The sequence below is a fragment of the Rattus norvegicus genome, chromosome 3 (assembly GCF_021556685.1).
Source record: "Rattus norvegicus strain SHRSP/BbbUtx chromosome 3, alternate assembly SHRSP_T2T, whole genome shotgun sequence".
NCBI classification, from domain to species: domain Eukaryota; kingdom Metazoa; phylum Chordata; class Mammalia; order Rodentia; family Muridae; genus Rattus; species Rattus norvegicus.
The window spans coordinates 99414904-99434297 of record NC_141536.1 but is presented as its reverse complement, the minus strand read 5'-3'; the positions used below and the strand labels follow the sequence as shown (position 1 = coordinate 99434297).

General features: G+C 41.3%; 1 protein-coding gene and 1 pseudogene across 3 annotated transcripts in view; one reads left to right on the top strand and one right to left on the bottom strand.

The window, feature by feature from the left end:
• Ryr3 (ryanodine receptor 3) overlaps positions 1-19394 on the top strand; it is a 553860-nt gene that overhangs the window by 19064 nt on the left and 515402 nt on the right. The gene's annotated exons all lie outside the window — the stretch shown is intronic.
• LOC120102033 (small nucleolar RNA SNORA48) lies at positions 4960-5092 on the bottom strand (annotated as a pseudogene).

Sequence of the window (19394 nt, the reverse complement as noted above, 5' to 3'; positions counted from 1 at the left end):
TGTATTCTGGTTCTGTCAGTTGCTAATTATGACATTTTGACAGTTTCTTCATCTTCTGGAAAAAGGGATACTAAGAAGTTCTCCTGCTTAGAGAACCGCGATGAGCACAGCACATGTGTCAATCTATGAATATATTCTCTCCCATGTTATTGATTTATGACTTCCTGGTGAAACATGAACAAATACCTATTCACCCCAGATAGGTCATCAACAAAAGGTCGAAGTAACAATTCACACAAATCAAGTTTGAAAAAACAGCAAGTTTGTTGGGCTTAACTATGGAGCATAGGTGAGGAATTACTTGCTGGCACATGATTGGCTCAAGGGCTGCTCCTTCATCAAGATGCTCACTCCAGCATTGGTGAGGACTCCCATCAGTTGCATGCCTGGAACACCCTACACAACTTGTAAGCAACTTAGTTGGTGAGAAAATCTCTTTTTCCCAGGAGTCATTACTGCTCCTAGTAGGAGGCAGTAGGGTGATTTTGGGAGGGTCTTGTGAATCTTGTGAGTTTCAGGACTTTTTAGAGACTTCCAAGTTGTTTGTACCCCAAGCCTTCAAAGTTTTGTTTACTTTCTGAGTCTTAGCAATCCTTGCTCTAGGATGAAGTGTTTCACTTAAGAGTAAACAGCTACAGACAGTTACTGTGTATTGAGATGTAATACACATTTCTGTGGTATGCCCTACCTACTTTTTGGTGGCTAGGAACTCCTTTGCCAAGTCCCAGTATGCATGTTCAGCCCATTCTTCTGTGAGGCCATCTGTGATCCAGAAGCAGCTGCTTTTCAGTGATATGAGAACGGTTCGCGGGGTACAAAAATACTTAAACTGTTTATTTACTACAATTTCTAGCTTAATTAATTGAGGAGAGAATCTAAATAGCTCTCCCACCTGTACCCTGGAAGCCACAGCCATGGGAAACCTGTGGATACGTGTGTGTTTGGGTTTGATTTTCTGATCTACGAGTGTTACAGCCCCAGCGCATGCTTTAAAGATTGGCATTAGCCTGTGCCTGACTCTCAGCTCTCTGGTATGTGATATTTCAGTTGATCCCTAGGCTACGCCAAGAGAATGTCACTCATGTTCCTGTCTCTGCGAAGCCTCTAGATACATGTAAGATGACAAATAATTCACAGAGCTGAAGAGGCTCCTGGATCTGGTGCCAACTATGCTAAATGGAAATTAAAGACAGATTTGTTGGGGTTTTAGTGTAACAGAGGGTTTAGTGATAATCCCTTTCTAACCCAGAGGTTAGGTATAGTATACCCCTGAGGATGTTGACGTGGTTTTGTTTTGTTTTGTTTTTCCAGTGCCTACTGAGGTAGATCAGAGCTAATAGTTTTCTTTTGAAAAAAATTACATTTATTTATTTATTGTGAGAGAAGTGAGAGCACAAGTTGCCAGAGTGAGGTCTTTTCTTCCACCGTCTGGGTTCACTTGAGAGCAAAGGAAGGTTGTCAGGCTTGGCGAGCGACATTTACCTCATGTGCCATGCACGGAGGCATTTAAAGCTCAATAAAACCCCAGACATTATCAGAAGCTACTGATATTTCCAATTGGTAGTTTCTAAGTACTTGAATAAAAGGCAAATCCTACAGACTAGAGAAATCGAAAGTGAACAAGGTATATAACTTCATTTTCAAAGACTTTAAAGTAGTAAGAGAGGTAAGTGGCTGAACAATTAACCATGAAGCAGGCCAAAATGTATTAAATAAACTTGTTATGTTTCCTAAAAGGAACAGATAATTTTGATGACTGAGTCAGGAAACCTTTGAAATGCCTAGGAATGGGAGAACTCCATGGATTCTGTAAGATCTTGGTAGATAGTAAATGGGGCAAAAAGGACATTTAAGACAGGAGGATCACTGTCAAACAAGCCTTACAGAACAGGAAGTACATGGTTAGGAACTATGAAGACAAGAGTGGAGGGGACACACTATAGTGAGAGAAAAGATGGGCTGGAAAACTGTTTTGGAAACAGATAAAGATCACCTGATCTCATTTCTTTAAACAATGAAGAACCAGCCAACATAAAGCCAATTCTGTCCAGAAACTCTAAACAAGCATATGCTAATTTATGTTGCATAGTTTTAATAAAGTAAATTGTATAGATGTAGATTATATAAGATTGCTTTTTGTATTGATTCTACCAATTCATAATCACATATCTGATACTTTACGAATCTACATGGTCCTCTAAGGCAAAATTATATGAACAACTCAAGTTGACTCTTTTTTTTTTATCTTTATTAACTTGAGTATTTCTTACATTTCTTACATTACATTTTGATTGTTATTCCCTTTCCCGGTTTCCGGGCCAACATCCCCCTAACCCCTCCCCGTCCCCTTCTATATTGGTGTTCCCCTCCCCATCCTCCTCCCATTACTGCCCTCCCCACCAACAATCACGTTCACTGGGGGTTCAGTCTTGGCAGGACAAAGGGCTTCCCCTTCCACTGGTGCCCTTACTAGGCTATTCATTGCTACCTATGAGGTTGGAGCCCAGGGTCAGTCCATGTATAGTCTTTAGGTAGTGGCTTAGTCCCTGAAAGCTCTGGTTGCTTGGCATAGTTATACATATGGGGTCTCGAGTCCCTTCAAGCTCTTCCAGTCCTTTCTCTGATTCCTTCAATGGGGGTCCCTTTCTCAGTTCAGTGGTTTGCTGCTGGCATTCGCCTATGTATTTGCGGTATTCTGGCCGTGTCTCTCAGGAGAGCTCTGCATCCAGTTCCTGTCAGCCTGCACTTCTTTGCTTCATCCATCTTATCTAGTTTGGTGGCTGTATAAGTATGGGCCACATGTGGGGCAGGCTCTGAATGGGTGTTCCTTCTGCCTCTGTTTTAAACTTTGCCTCCCTATTCCCTGCCAAGGTTATTCTTGTTCCCCTTTTAAAGAAGGAGTGAAGCATTCACATTTTGGTCATCCCTCCTGAGTTTCATGTGTTTTGTGCATCTAGGGCAATTCAAGCATTTGGGCTAATAGCCACTTATCAATGAGTGCATACCATGTGTGTTTTTCTGTGATTGGGTTACCTCACTCAGGATGATATTTTCCAGTTCCATCCATTTGCCTATGAATTTCATAAAGTCATTGTCTCTGATAGCTGAGTAATATTCCATTGTGTAGATGTACCCCATTTTTTGAATCCATTCCTCTGTTGAAGGGCATCTGGGTTCTTTCCAGCTTCTGGTTATTATAAATAAGGCTGCAATGAACATAGTGGAACATGTGTTTTTGTTATATGTTGGGACATCTTTTGGGTATATGCCCAAGAGAGGTATAGCTGGGTCCTCAGGTAGTTCAATGTCCAATTTTCTGAGGAACCTCCAGACTGATTTCCAGAGAGGTTGTACCAGTCTGCAATCCCACCAACAATGGAGGAGTGTTCCTCTTTCTCCACATCCTCACCAGCATTACCTGAGTTTTTGATCATGCCTAGCTTTGTAGATGGAAACAAAAGAAATGTCAGTTGTATCTAACATTTTCTTCATGGCATGGAGTTTGCTTAAACTAGATCTTGATTGTCCCAGTGTTTTAGCTCCTTTTTTCCTTGCTGTGATAAAATCCCTGAACAAAAGCAACTTAAGGAACTTGATTCACAGTTCAAGGATATGATCCACAATGGTGGGGAAACCATGGTGGCAAGAGCTTGAAGCAACAGCTATACATTGCAGTCACAGTCAGGGAGCACCGTGGAATGCACGCTGGTTTTCTCCCTTCTTTTTGCAATCTGGGATTCAGGCTTATGGAAATTTAGTAGGAGTCCTTCCACACCAGATATCTAGTAACTAGCAACAGATAACTAGATCACCCAACACAGATATTTTCCTTCAAGGTGATTCTAAGGTCTGTCAAATTGACAACATTAGCCAAGATCACACCAAAAGGTTCAAGGTGACAGGAAATAAGTTTGTACTTAGAACACATGTAAAAATAGAAACCCCTTAGCACTGAAGAGCTGTATACCTACCAAGTGCTGAAGACTCTGGCTGTGAGAGCTGAGTATCAGCTACCTGTCTTAAGCTTGTATGTTAACATGTGTTCCTGCTACATGGACAGTCAGTGGGCCACGTTGACTCTTCAGGCATGGTATGGTACAACCGCTTTCCCTGCTTTCCTAAGTGCTGCAGCCAGTGAGATGAAGGGTAGCGCTGGCTCTCCTGACTAGCCCTACCCTGTGGGTGGCTTTCCTGACTGCCAGAGATGACTGGGGGTGGAGAAATGCAATACCTCTTCTCCTGCTACCCTACAGCAAATGAGCGGTGGGGCCAGCTCTCCCACACTCACACCCTTGAGGCTGGCTCTTCTATGTCCCTGCCACCAGGGCCAGCTCCACTGTGCTGCCTGGGCAAGGTACAGGACCCCCCCACTCCTGAGTGTTGCCATCAGTGAGAGATGGGGCCAGGTCTCTAGAGTGCCCCATCCAGTGAGGGATAGGGCCAGTTATAGACAGTCCCCGGTCATCCACCATGGTTCCTAGCAGCTGCCTTAACCAGGTACATCCCCATGTTCTCTAGGAGGATTATGAGCCATAGACATCCACACCAACCCCCTACTGCTGGACTCAGACATGACCCTCAGAGTTAGCTCGGACTGGGACCTCACTGTAGACCCAGGTGGCAGGGCTGGGCACTCATGGCAGGCTCCCCTCCTCCATCACGAAGTCTCAGGCTCCATCTCTCTTCAAAATGTTCAAGCTGTGCCACTTCTCTTTCTCTCTCCTCTGACTCACACTTCATACTTGCACATTGTGGTGGCTCCCACTGCAGGCTGACCATATGGCTGGCAGGCTCCTGGGTGACAACTTCCATCCATGCTGCTTCGCATGGTGCCAAGCAGGTGTTGATAGCTGTCTGTGCAGTGTGCTGAAGGGGAGGTCTTTGGGTGTCATGGCAGTCTGTAGGTCTCTGTCTTCCTCCTCCTGTACTGTGCTGCTTGGATTTGATTTGACTAGCTTTTTGTGAGTCCTATGCCTGAGACAGCTTGGGTCACCATGTCAGGCAAGCTGGGATGAACAGAGGACTGCTATCTGCCCCTGACTAATATAAAACACCACCACCACCAAGGTGTCTCTGCCTAATGCCAGGGAATGTGCTTTTTAAAGATTTATTTATGTTTATTTTATACGTATGAGTGTTTTGCCTGCATGTATTTCTGTGCACTATATCTGTACAATGCCCATGAAGGCCAAAAGAGGGCATTAGATCCATAGAAATGGAAATGGTGAACTGCCTAGAGGTGCTGGGAAACAAACCTGGGTCCCCTGTAAAAGCAACGGTTACCTTAACCACTGAGTCATCTTTCTAACCTCACTTAAATTACTTTTTTTATTCATCCCTTTTGTTAGATTCTCCTGTTTGTGCAAGGCACTCAACAAATATCACTTCAGAGTGCCTCCTGCAATGGCACATTCCTGCCTAGTAACTTGTAAAAAAAAAAAAAAAAGGAACTCATTTCAGAAATTACAGGTTTCACTCTGAATGAGACAACACGCCTTGTAATTTCATCTAAAAAATTGTAAATGTGTGTGTTCACATTTGTAGGCACACACACAGATATGGGTCTAGAGTTAAAGTTTATTGTTAACTTCTTTATGATTCACCCCTAACATGCTCCATCTAACCATGTTTTGGACAACCTAATAAAAAATAAGTAAAGAAGATGAGAGGAATGGAAATTTATTTGGATTCTGATTTTATTCATGGAGTTCTGTGTGCAAGCAGATGCTGCAGCCTTGCCCAAGGCATTCTTGTCCTCAGGGAGTGACTGCTGATTCTTTTTCAAGCTTGCTACTGTGGCCTTACAGAAGTGCTTAACTAAAGGACCACCCATCCTGGCTTCTTGCTGACATGTAAATTCCAGTTGTTTCTTCCCCAGTTTTAGGGTACCACATTGCTTCTCTAGTTGAAGCCCTTCTGAGGTTTATTCATTCTCTCCCCCTTTATTCCTTGTCCACCCCCTTCTCCTACCTTGTTTCTGTCTCCTTCTTCCCTTTAAAACCTTACTTTCAGCTTTTCTTCCTCTACTTATTACTTATTTCTCTTTCCAGTTTTCTTCTGGAAATCCCAGCATGTTTAGCTGCAGGGTATGAGCATACGCCAGAAGCGCTCCAACTACAGGAAATGGGAGGTCTAAGAAGAAGTAGTTGCTGCTACTCATGGACCATCTATAGCTGTGAGTCAAGGCTGGCCTGCAATGCTTGAGCCCATTCGTGCCCCTCCTTCCTTCTCTTTTCAAGGTCCTGGTTAAGAGCAGACTTTCCCAGGAAGCTCAGGCACATGATCTGTCACACTTCTATCTATCTATCTATCTATCTATCTATCTATCTATCTATCTATCTATCTATCTATCTTCTATCTAAAATTAGTGTGTAGTTATAGGCTGAGTTTCAATAAATCAGTTGGTATCACATATTCATGTTTTGCTCCTAAAAACCAAAACGTCTTATGTCCCCAAAGAACTTGTGTGTTACCAAAAGCATTTATGAAAGACCAGAAAGCTAGGCTACAAATTACTGGGTGACTACCCTTGTCTTAACTTATGACTTAGGTTTTTAAAGTTCACTATGCTTTTCAGTAGGTGAACAAAAGGGGAGAAAAGGAAATTAGTGCTTCTTTAAGGATATTCATGCCATGTTCACTAATTTTGGTGTGTGAGAGGCTTCACTTTGATGCATATTCGTAAGAAGTACAAGCATATAATACACACTAGAGTTTTGAGCTACACAAGTAATTTCTTCTCTCCAATTCTCAAAATTCTCCAATTCCTAAAATTATTATCTTTTTATACATTGCACCCCAACACAATTTCCCCTCCCTCCACTCTTCCCAGTCTCCCCAACTTCCCCCTCCCCAAGATTCACCCCTCGTTTGTTTCCCTTCAGAAAAGAGCAGGCCTCCCAGAGCTTTCCCCTGAACACAGCATAGCAACACACAATAAGACCAGGCACAGACCCTCATATCAAGGCTGAGGGGCAACCCAGTAGGAGGAAAAGAGTCCCAAGAGCAGGCAAGAGTCAGAGACTGTAAGGAGTTCTCTAAGAAAACCAAGCTACACAACAATGACATATATGCAGAGGTCCCCATGTTGACCCATGCAGGCTTCTTGATTGTCTCTTCAGTCTCTGTGATTTCCAATGAGCCCTGCTTAGTTCATTCTGTGGGTTGTATTTGTATGGTGTTCTTGGCCCTGCTGGCTCCTTCCATTCTTCTTCCCCCTCTTCTGTGGGGCTCCCTGACCTCTGCCTAGTGTTTGGTTCTGGGTCTCTGCATCTGTCCCCATTTGTTGCTGGTGAAGCCTCTCTGCTGATGGTTGGGCTAGGTCTCAATCTATGAGTGCTAGACCACACAATTAGGAATTGTTTCATTGACTTTTACTTTTTGCCAGTTGTGTTTGGTTCTATTCTAGGTCTCTGGTCTAAATTTCAAAATAAAAAAAACGTTAAAAAGATTTATTTCTTTTTAAATAAATGGGTGTTTTAAATATTTGGGTGTTTCGTCTGCCTGTATGCCTGTGTACTGTGTGTGTGCACTACCTGTGTCGGCCAGAAGAGGGCAATGGATCCTCTGGAATTAGAGGTATAGATGATTATGAGTTGTCTTGCACACGCTGAGAACTAAACCCAGGTCCTCTGCAGGAACATTCAGTGCTCCTATCGACTGAGCCTTCTTCTCAGCCCCTTAACATGAAAGTCTTTCGCTATGACATTGTCTCTTCTGACAGTGTGACAAATGATTCTGTAAAACATTTCATGATGACCTCACAGGACAGGCTTGTGATAGACATAAACAGCCCATAATAGAGTGCCAGCTTGCTTAGCTCAGGAAGGGATTCATTTGGCTTCAGTCTCAGGGGACATTTTCTTTTCTCTTAAAGATGATAATTTCCTGGAGCTGGAGAGATAACTCAGTGGTTAAGAATGCTTGTTGCTCCCTCAGAGGACTAGAATTCAGTTCTCTACTCTAATGCCAAGTGGCTAACAATCACCAGTAACTCTAGCTTCAGGGTATTTGATGCCTGCTGTGGGCCTCTTTGGTATACATGCAAGTCTGAAGGCATGTAGCTATATATGAAATAGGAATTAAGTAAAGTTTGAAATTAACTATCATAATGAGTAGCCCTACCATGCTTGTCAGGGTACATTTCCTTTGACCTGTAATAGTTAGAGTACACTGTTTATAGTTTCGTTATCTTCCATTCATCAACCAAACCTCTCCTGTCTTTCCTTAAAGCCGCCTGTTCATTCCCAGAACGAAACAAGACGACTACAGAAGATCTTGTTTCTGGTTTTGCTTTCCTGTGTCCCCTTTTCTGAAGAAGTCCTACAGTAGTCACTACAATGCCCATTTTTACAGCCCACTTTTCCTCTTGCCATCTGGATCTTCTTAAGTGTACACACTGCCATGCAGACCATGGGCTCCATCAGCAGGACACTCTCTGTTCAGGGCTCTTTCTCTCCTGTAAAGGTTACCCGTGCAGTGTGCCTTCATAGTGATCCCGATCGGGTTTCAGCGGTATTTGTAAGACTGAATTTGAACAGGACAATGGAATCTAGCAGATACTATGTTCTAAGAGGGCTTTGTCTTAAAAATCAGTCTCCAGTGCTTCTACTCACGTGACCGCATTTTAACTAGGTGTAGAGGCAGAGCAGAGCACTCCATGAACAATAGATTATGGCAGCAGTAAGATTAACTACTCGGGACCACCTCAGTCCTAATGTTCTCAGACTTTCTCATCAGTGTGGCGGGTATAGTTGTACAGAATTACATTTCAAACTTAAAGACACTGAGGTATTATTTTTCACAGGATATTCTATTTAGAAACACTGGCCTTGCTTGTGGCTTTGCTGTAGTCTTGCTCTGTCATTAGTCCTGCAAATTTGGCCAATGGTTAATTTCAGTGCAGAGCAAATGCCCTTCTATTGCAGCGACGACATGGGCTTTGTTTCCAGGGAGCGTAGTCCTCAAGTGACTGTCCCGTCTTCTCATGTGATTTTCATGAGTGTGTCTGTTGAGAGAATCTATTCAAAGGCTAGCTTTCAGATGAAGCTTCTCTGTCCTCTTGTGTATTTTTTCAATAATTAGAGTTAATTAGTCTTTCTAGACTAATGTGCTCTGGATCTTTGGGGAGAGAAGTCTTTTAAACTCTTTCATATACCAACTTAAAAATATTCTTGATGCCTCAGCACTTTAGAATGTACTCACAGTCAAGAAGGCAAAATAGCTTGTGCTTCCACCTATTGTCTCATAGCTGCTTAATTTGCTCATGCTCCTACAAGGTGGATCACTAGGTAATTCTGCTTTTTAGGGAGACGTGCTGAAGCGTAGTTTCCTTTAATTAAGTAATTTTGGGCAGCAAATTAGTTGTTTAACTAGATATAGATTCTTAGCTTCTGTGTTTCATTTGGTAATGACAAAGCCTAGTGTCATTTGCTGTGGATATGTATGTATGTTTGTACATGTATATACACGCACATGGAAAGAAAAAGAAAGAACACAAAATGCACATGAGAAAATTGTGAGGCATTTTCGAGTGTGAAGCTTGCACAAGGATATTTTCAGATAAAAAGAAAGAAAACCAAAACCAAAGAAACACCAAGAAAGTTGCAGGCAATAGTTCTCAACTACAGAATATCTTTCAGAAGGAAGAAAAGTTATCCCAGAAAGAAAGAGGAGAAAACGGGGCAGTGCACGATGGCACACCCCATTGATTCTAGCACACTGGCTCAGTAGGTGGATATCTGTGAGTTTGGGGCCAGTCTGGTCTATACAGCAAGTTTCAGGACAGATACATATAGCTACACAGTGAGACCCTGTCTTAAAAAAAATTAATAAATAAAAACAAGAGTCTACAAACAAACAACAAACAAAAATAAGAAGAGCTATTAAATGAAAACACAAGGGTAAGTCAAGAGCCTGTGAAAAGCATAGTGAGGTGTAGGTTGTAGGCATAACAATTAATGCACAAAGTTGTAGGTGATAGCTGCACACGAATAGGAGGAGGAGGAAGCATTTGAAGATAAAGAATTCATAAGCCTGCTTATTATTGAAGGAAGGCAAAGGTGTTACACCGAGAGTTTAAATTAAACATGCAAATGTAAACTTCTGAAGTATTCAAGAAAGAAAGATGAGAGGGAGAGGGAAGAGAAGAAGCAAGGAGATGGAGAGCAGGAAGAAAGACTGTATAACTTCTGAGCAAAAAGAAAAAAACGCAAAGTGAATTTTAATCATTATAAAAAATACAGAAAGAGAGAAGAAGGAAGTCAAACTGTAGCACACCAAGATTAACGACGAGCTCGATGGACTTATTCCTCCGTTAAAGACGAGACTCTCAGAGTCGGTGTGTAAACAAACGATCTAGAATCTATGTGAATAAAAGAACACAAAGGAAACAGAGACCTAACAGCAGTAATACATACAAAAGAAAAATCTATAAACAAAGCTAAAATTGTTTAATTTGAAGATAGTTTTTCCTGAACCTCTAAATCCATAAGTTTAGGTGAAGATGAGGGTGCCAGATACCTTTATTTGAGCATTACCAAACGCCCAGGTCATTCCAATGGGCGAAGAGTGGGTAGCTAGCTGCACTGCGAACTGCCAAGGGCAAAGAGAATGTTCTAACAGGCAAGTTCAGTGAACACTCTGAGCTTTTGTTCACTTCTGAAAGCAAAAGGTGATTCATTTTGGATGTGTATCTGAGGGTGTGTTGTACACACACACACACACACACACACACAGAGAGAGAGAGAGAGAGAGAGAGAGAGAGAGAGAGCACATTAGAGCATTAGAGCATTAGAGCTTTAGAATACACACTTGCAGTAGAGTCCAGTGAAACATAAGAATACCCACAAGGCCTGTGTTGCAACCCAAAAGAATAATAAAGCTTCTAGAACTCTAAAAATGGATTCAAAAAGAACAAAAGGTATGAGTAAATGGTGTGGGGAATTAAACATGCATACTTGATATAGCAAAAATTTAAAAGGCAAGCAAATATTATGAACACCAATAATTTTGAGAACTAAGCTGTCAGGTCAAATTTCTATAAAAATGTAAATTATCAATCTTTAAACAAAACTAGAAGGTTCATGTGAATTGTTAAATAAAATTAAAAGTATGTTGTAACTTTTTGAGGAAAAAGTTTTCCTCAAAACAATACAACAGTGAAAATGCCCAGAAAAATTAAGTAGCCTTATAAACAAATTCTTCACCATCAACCACAAATCAAGTGATTGATAATTTCAATCTTGAAAAATAAAACCAAAACTCCACACACAGCTTTTTAATGGAACATAAAAATCAGAAAGATCCCCAAGCCAGTAGAGTACCAGAACTAAAATTAATCAAAATTTGTTTAAGAAAGGAAAGTTAGAGCTCAGGTTCAGTTCTGAACATATGAGCAAAAAATATTAGCCGAGAAGTGAATACATCATGAATTAATTATGATAGATTATGTGGATAAAAATCATAGGATTGGGGAAGGTGATGAAACTGAACAGTTTCACATTCTATGTCCCCCAGTTCCTCAGTCTAGACAGAGCATTAGGTATGTTTCAGGCATGTTCTCATTGTTACCTGTGGTAGCCCACATGCCTGTTAGTGACACATCCGAGGAAACATACACATCACAAGCTGGTGTAGCCATATTTATGGAGAGAACAATGGAATTAACTAGCTTGGTCTCATTTGTATTTTAGAGGGAAATCTTCTGCCTCTGTTTTGGAGGGACATTAAGAGCAGAGGCAGTGACAGGGGGCTAAGTGTAAGACCTCAAGTATAGTCCAGATTCTAGATCACAGTGTCTTCAGAGAAAATGGCAGCCAGGACCTGAGCAGAGATGAAGAATAGGACTTTGAAACAGAATGAAGCCTGGATACTGCCTCATGGCTGAGTGGCTGTGGGAAATTTGCTTCTTTAGGTGGAAGCTTGATCCAAAATTCTAAAATCACTTAAGTAGAAAGTATATCTGCCCAGCACCCTGCCAGCTTTGCCAATAACAAAATACCCCAAACTGGGGTGGGGGAATAAAGAGAAGAATAGTTTTTCTTTTTCTTTCCTATTTTTCAGAGTTGGGGACCGAACCCAGGGCCTTGTGCTTGCTAAGCAAGCGCTCTACCACTGAGCTAACTCCCCAACCCCAAGAATAGTTTTTCTCACAAGTCTAGAGACTGTTCACAGTCATACTCAAGGTCTCCCACCAAACCTGCATCCCTATGTTTGTGTGACCACCTCATCATGTGACTTCATGCAGCCTTTCTCCTATGCACTCGACCTCTTGGTGTCTCTTTTTCTTTTCTCTCTAATCCAATGTCATTGGATTAGAACTATACCCTTAGGACTACATTTCACCTCATTTTATTTTTAAAGGCCCTGTGTCCAAATTAAGTATATTGTCATTTAATGTTTTATCAATCTTAGTGGTGATGGGGAGTTAGAGAATTCAGCCCATAACAGAAATATTAAACATGATTCCCTCTCCACCCCACCCACACACACGCCAGTAGAATGACTCATCCTGTTCTTCTGTATTCCTTTTATCTGAATGGGAAGATCAAAGAGTTAGAATGATGGTCATCTAACCTCAGTGTTTCTCAGAGACTCTGTGTATTCCTGAGCTTGTTTCCAGAAGGTCTGCTCCAGTGGACTGGGCTGGGTAGGACTGCCCTTGAAAAGTTTCTAGGTCTTAAAATGGCCTTAAGTCACTTTTTGAAAGGGTCACTCCAACCCCAAAGGGGCCACTCCATACAGGTTGAGAACCACTGTTCTAGATGGCGGTGGCACTGCTGCTCTGAGAATCCCACTTTTAAGAACCTTTGTGATAAAACAGTCCGTGAAGTTTCCTCAGCCTCTTTTCTATAATAATTCCGTTGGAGGTAACATACATTTTCTCATCCAGGGTTCCTCATCTAAACCTCATCTGAAGATGGCCCGAGAAACTGTCTTCTTAGTTCTTCCAAGAATACTATCTGGATGCTTGGGTGTATGTGACACTCATTACTGAGGACGTGATAGACACTAAAGCCCCATAGCTCTTTGTGGGGCCGCTATTGCAAAGGGTTGGTGTCAAAGTCCCATTGGTGCTGACAGGGCTCCAGCAATGATGTTTATTGCCCTTCAGTTTCCAAAGTCTGTAGCAGAGCAGAAATTCTATCCTAGTTCATTGCCTTCTGTCTAAAAGGGTGGAAAAGGTTAGACCACACAGCGACTGTAAGTCACTTCTAAACCAGTTATTATTTTTCAGCAAAGGCAACTGAGCTTCAAGTGTGACCTACTCAGAAGCCACACAGCAAGTTAACGGCAAGCTGATGTAAGCTCAGCGTTCGCCTGGCCAGTGCAGGTGCTCACGCCTACTTCGTGTGATAAGTGAACCACTGTTCACCAGGGGAGTCAGAGCGCTGTGTGTGAGGGCGTGGTCAGGAGCCCCACACTCAAGCAGAAGCAGCAGGCCATGCGCAGCAGCTGTGGTGGGTGCACACTTCAGCATTTAGGATGGCAGCAGATGCCATGTTAAGTGTGCCTGCTGGGAGTCTGCACTGACTTCTGTCCCCCACCATCTGTAAGTTGCCATAGTGTTAAGAGAAACCACACGTTTTTTTTTGCACTGCTTTAAAAATTGGTGAATATTAAGAATAAAATTAAGAATAAAATATTGATTATATAATATATACTCGTAAAGAAAACCCCGTATACCTGTGGAAAGTGAGATGTATTTGCTCCCATATAAATAGAGGTTTTGTTAGTGTCTTATACCAGGGTGACATTGCTTGATGTCATCTCCCTTTACATACTGCTTGATAAGTGAGTATCCATTTCCTGAATATCAAGACTATATTAATAGGTAGTTTCTATAACTCACCATACTTTCAAAATATTATTCTCAGAGAAAGTAGATTTCTAGTTTCTTGTGCCTGGTGCTACTGGGGAATCTTAGTATTACCGAGTGATTATAAAGGGTTGGTTGTTCCTGTCAAGTTTCCTCTCTTGGAATCTCTTCAAATTCAAACACAGAAGAAAGATGCTTCTGTTTAAAATGTCATGATTTTAATTTTTAAAAAAAACGTGTTCCAGCTACGTGAATGGGTGCTTCAGATTTCTAGCTCAGATTGTGGAGAGGCAGCCTCAGAACCACCCCCAAAGGTCAATGCCTTTCCTTATTTGTATAAATCCACCCCTTAGCTTTGCCTACACTTGATCTCTTTGATCTGTCTTGGGGTAGAAGGAAAAACTATGTCATGTTCTGAGGCGCCGATGGATTCTCTCTGGGCAGAAATGTTAGGCTTTGAAACAAAATTACAGAGCTGATTGTTTATAATGGTCTATCTTATTCCAGTTAAAGCAGAAACAAGCATCCACACCCATGCTATTTTTTGATCATGAAAATGAGAATTTGAATCCAGGATTCTCTATTTTTGTACCTCCCCATAATTAAAAATAGCTCACCATTAGGGTGATGCACAGAGCTCTGATTACAGTACCTTACAGTATGGTTACGCATGTGTACAATCTGTTGTCTTTGAAGAGCGGTTCTCTCAAAGGTCTGAGTCTCTGTTAAGCACAAGCACCTTCCTCCACAAGCTCCTCACTCCCTCAACTTGCCCTTCATTATCAGATACAAAGTTCAACAACAACAACAACAACTACAACCACACCCACAAAAACCTAACCCACCTCATCTTCTCTCCCCTCCCCAGTCCCCTCCCCAGTCTAAGGAGCACCTCCCTTTGTGTTTCTGTCTGAGCCATCTCTTTGCCGCACCTCCTGCTGAATCACACAGGAGGCTTTATTTTGGGTCATTTTGTCACTGTTTTGGGCCTCCCCCACCCTCAGTTTGACTGCTCTGATTCTTTCACCTCCCTTCCCAACACTTTCCATCTTCAGCTTGACTTGTGAAGCTCCTCCCTTATTTTCCACAGTCTCAGAACAGCAGATTTTTGTTATCAGCGTTGGGTGGTGGGGGGTGGGGTTTAAAGCATGTCTCCTCTTTTAGTTATTTCTTGCCTCATGTCTTGTTATTTTCAAAACTGCTGGCCATTTATCATTCTACTTAGCTCCCGTTGTTTTGGTTCGATCTTTCAGATGTATTAAAAGCAGAGTGAGGCTGATGGTCTTCTCAGTGTGTAGCTCCTGAGAGTCATACCAAAGTCTGGTAAATAACCCATATCTGTACTCACATTAAAGCCCTAATTACACTCAGTGGTCACAGAAAGAAGGACCAAACTCTATAATGGACAGGAAAGTGGGGGAGACTTTAGGTAGGGGTTCAGAGGGAGTGAGGGCACGAGAGGGTAGTGGGGAGAGAGTGAAATGAGGAGAATACATTTACATAAATGAAATTGTTGAAGAATAATAATTTTTAAAAACAGAGTAGAGTGGGAGGTGTTCCGTTGCTAGGACAGAAGCAGAGTCACTACTGTGTCTGACTGCTTGTCGCATTACAAACAACTCAGATGCTCCAGCGATTCAGAAAGACCTCATGCCTTTGCATTTTTCCTACACAGTGACAATTCCTGATGTCTTCTGGCTTTGGGGAAGTGATTAGTGGAATGGAGAGAGGTTAGGGAGATTTTGAAAGATGGCAGCTTCAAGCATATTCTTTTAAGATTGGGGAAATTCTCTGCCAGAGAAGTCTGAAAATTTATCTCAGGCTTAAATTAAAAAAAAAAACCATACATACACTTGTTGGAGTTTTTATTGTTGTATTTTACAAATCAGACTGAATTGCGGAGTGATAAGTGACATTGTCCTGTCTGCACACCCAAAGGGCTTGAAAGCTCACTGCCCTTACTTAGTGAAGGTGAGGATTCCACTCAGCAGTGAGGTAAGACTATACTGACAGTGGATGCTGGTCTGCTAACATCATTAAGGAGCCCACACCACAGGAAATTGCAATGAGAGATTGCAATGTGGACTGAAGTAATGAAAAATAATTTCTTCTTAAAAATTTCCCAATTTTGACCACTTTCCAATTCAAACCTAAAATTTGGAAAATCAAGTACAACTTGAGTGTATCCACATGAGTCAATATTTCCCAATATTTTTCAGTTTTCTCTTTACTTCTTTGATATATTAATTCTTAACAAAAAAGATGTTTTTCCAGAAGAAGTTATGAAGCAATCTTAGTCCTTATAGGAAAAAAAGTGTTTACTTTTCTGAGAAGAATGTTTGATTTCTGACTGCTGAGCTTACAAGTTTTCCCAAACGTTTCCTCTTGACTCTAATGGGGAAGACTGAAGACTTATTTGTGCTTAAGACTTGATCATGGAGATACGAACGATTTGAATGATTCGAAGGTGATTTATCTAGTTAAGTAAAATCTACTTTCTCTTCATAAAGGCTTGGGTTATTTCTTTTCTAACATTTCGTTCAACTGGGCCAAGGGAGGTGATTTAGCATAAATAACTGGGAGAGCTAAGACCAGCAAACTCATGTCTAATCTCTATAAATGAACCAGCCTGGGCTTAAGCATCATTGCTCTTGTAGGGTAGCAGAGTCTGATACTGTAGCTTACCTTCAGATGCTCATGATTAAAACCTGCTCTTTTAATGCGGCTGCACTGTAAAGGTGGAAGAGAGGATGTGAACTAGATTTGGCAAGTTCATGCAACTGCTCAGTAGCAAATTTAGAGCAAGGAGTCAGGTTACGATAGCTAGATCGCTCTTTTCTTTTCCTTATGAGTTTAATAGGAAATCGCTGGTGATGTAGTTGCCAAAAACTTATACTGCAAACTAAGGTAAAAGAAAAACAGAGCCAAGTGTAAGCAATCAACTTATGCATTCAATAAATATAGACTGGCCAGTATGTGCCAAGCACAGCATATGACACAGCAGTAAAATGTCTCTATAGGATGCCATTAGACTATTATGATTTTTAAGCAGCCACTGAGTCTGAGGGGAAGTTGGTTGAGAAGGTATCTTTCTGTATAGCCCAGCCTAGCTTCAAACTCATGAGCCTCCTGCCTTAGCCACCCAAGTTCAGGGTGTGGGCCACCACGACTAAGTTTTTCTCTTATTTTAATATAAATTAATTTTGCTGAGAACATGAGGCCTGTCTGCTGAGGTGGTGTTGTTAGCCTTGGCAGCTGCCTTACAATGACCAGGATGGACTTCAGCACAGAGCCAGGCAATGCTGCAGTGGATGCAGGACTGTGTGAGTTTTCGTCCCCTGGAAAAGCCCTTTTGAACATTTGTATGACAGTCTCAGGAGGCTGCATGCTTCCGGAAGCAACTCTGGGCCTCAGAGAGGTTCTAGGATCTTACAAGATCATGTAGGCCATCATGCATGAGACCTGCTGGGTTTCTAAGCTCCTGTTCAGGGAAGGGACCTCGCTACCTGCTCCTTGCTCCTCATTATCCCAGGCCAAAATGCAAGAAGACACAGTTTTTAAATTTTGAATCTGAATTGAAGTACAAACGTGTATTTCCATTTATAAAAGTTCAAATATTATAGGCGTTTCCACATGAAAGTCTATTGCCTTCCTATGAAGCAGTCTTGACACTTCCCCTTGATTGTGTAGCATATGGCATTTCTTAATAAAAGTATAAATAGGTTATACTTAGACATTTTGTTTTTGTTTTTTAAGTATAATCACCACAAATAACACAGGTTTGAAAGACGTGGATCCAGCTATTTGTATATCCTTATTTTAGAAATTTCAAAAATTCAAAAAATATATACAGAAGAAACATGTAGCCTAGAAATATTGGGAGGAAGATAAGAACCAATTTAGGTGTGTCAGGAATCCATAGAATATTTGTAGATTAAAAAAAAGCCTGCCAATATAAAAACATTGAAGATATTATAAAAAGTTAAAATTTATTAACATAATATGGCATCTACTCACAGCTGAGACAAATGTGAAGAAGCATGACAGTGCAGTATGAATTCACTGCAGTGACACTGTGTTCCTGTGACCTGCCCTGGCCACCTCCTGTTGCTGTTGTGGTCCTTACTGGGGCTGTGAGCATCTTTAAAATGTTGTGATGTTGATCGTCATGCCTGCATCTCCTCACTGCAGTAAGGTGCAAACGATAGACAGTGAGAGGTGATCTGTCATGTTTTTCTTGTGGTTCTCGCCATATGTGGTTCTCACCATATAACACAGAATATATATTAATCCATCATTCGTAGTATTTATAAGGCTTCCGGCCAACCGTGAGTGCTTATACTAGGGGTGGAAATTGAAAGGTACATATAGAGTTTTAGTTCTATGACACCGGTGTGCCTAACCTTGTGTTAAGACTCAGCTTTATTTTCACACAACTGTATGTATCTGTTTTTCCTTCCTGGGGACTGAACCCAGGGCTTCACACATGTTAGGCTGGAGACAGAGCTGCAAACACAGCGAAACTGACGTTATTTTAAAATGTTGTGCAGCATTTCATGAAATGCACGTATTTAATTTTAAACAATCATTTACATTTTTCCTATTTTTAAAACAAACACCAAACCAACTTTTTAAGGATTTTAGCCTTTGTGTTTAGAAGTTGCAGATGACATGATGTATAGATATGACATGTGTCTGTCTGTCTGTCTGTCTGTCTGTCTGTCTCTCTCTCTCTGTGTATGTGTGTGTGTGTGTGTGTGTGTGTGTGTGTGTGTGTGTGTGTGTGTGTGTGTCTATTGGGGTGAGAAGGACCTACCTCAGAGAAACTGTCTCATGAAAGGAGACGGCGATTTCTCCACAGAGTACATTGTGACAGCTGGCTCCCACAAGCTGACTTCAGTGCTTTAAAGCAATACCACTGAAATTAATGGGGGAATCTTTGTTCCCCAATGATCTCCTTGACTCCTCAAATGAAACCTGAACCATTGGAACATGGTGCAGGGGAGGGGAGTGGTATACTCTTACTAAAGCTTCTCTTCTACTTCCCATTTAGGGGGCACATGTTGCAATTAGAAATTTTGCTGTATCAGAAAAAATGTCAGGCAGAATTGTCCGCCCCTCTTGTAAGAGCATGAGAAAAGGGGCAGCCAGCATCCTTCTTTTTGATTTCTGATGTTGCTAAAAACATAGGCTAACACAAATTAATGTTGATTCTTTTTCTGTTCATAGGCTTTACTCTGTAGAACAATGTTATATTTACAAAAGGAGAATGGGCAGATAATATAGAGTTCCCATGTTACCCACAGTTTCGAGTTATCAATATCTTATATTGGTATGAGGAATTTGTTCCAATAATCAGTATTCAAACAAAATTATCAACTACTCATCAAAGTTTATCCAGATTAGCTTAGATTTTAAATGAAAGTCCATTTTCTGTCCTAGGATGTGTCAAAGATATCACATCATATTCAGTTTAATTAATTAATTAATTAATCATATTGAAAATAGATTCTTCTCTCATATAATGCATCTCGACCACAGTATTCCCTCCCTCCACTCTTTCCAGCCTCCCTAA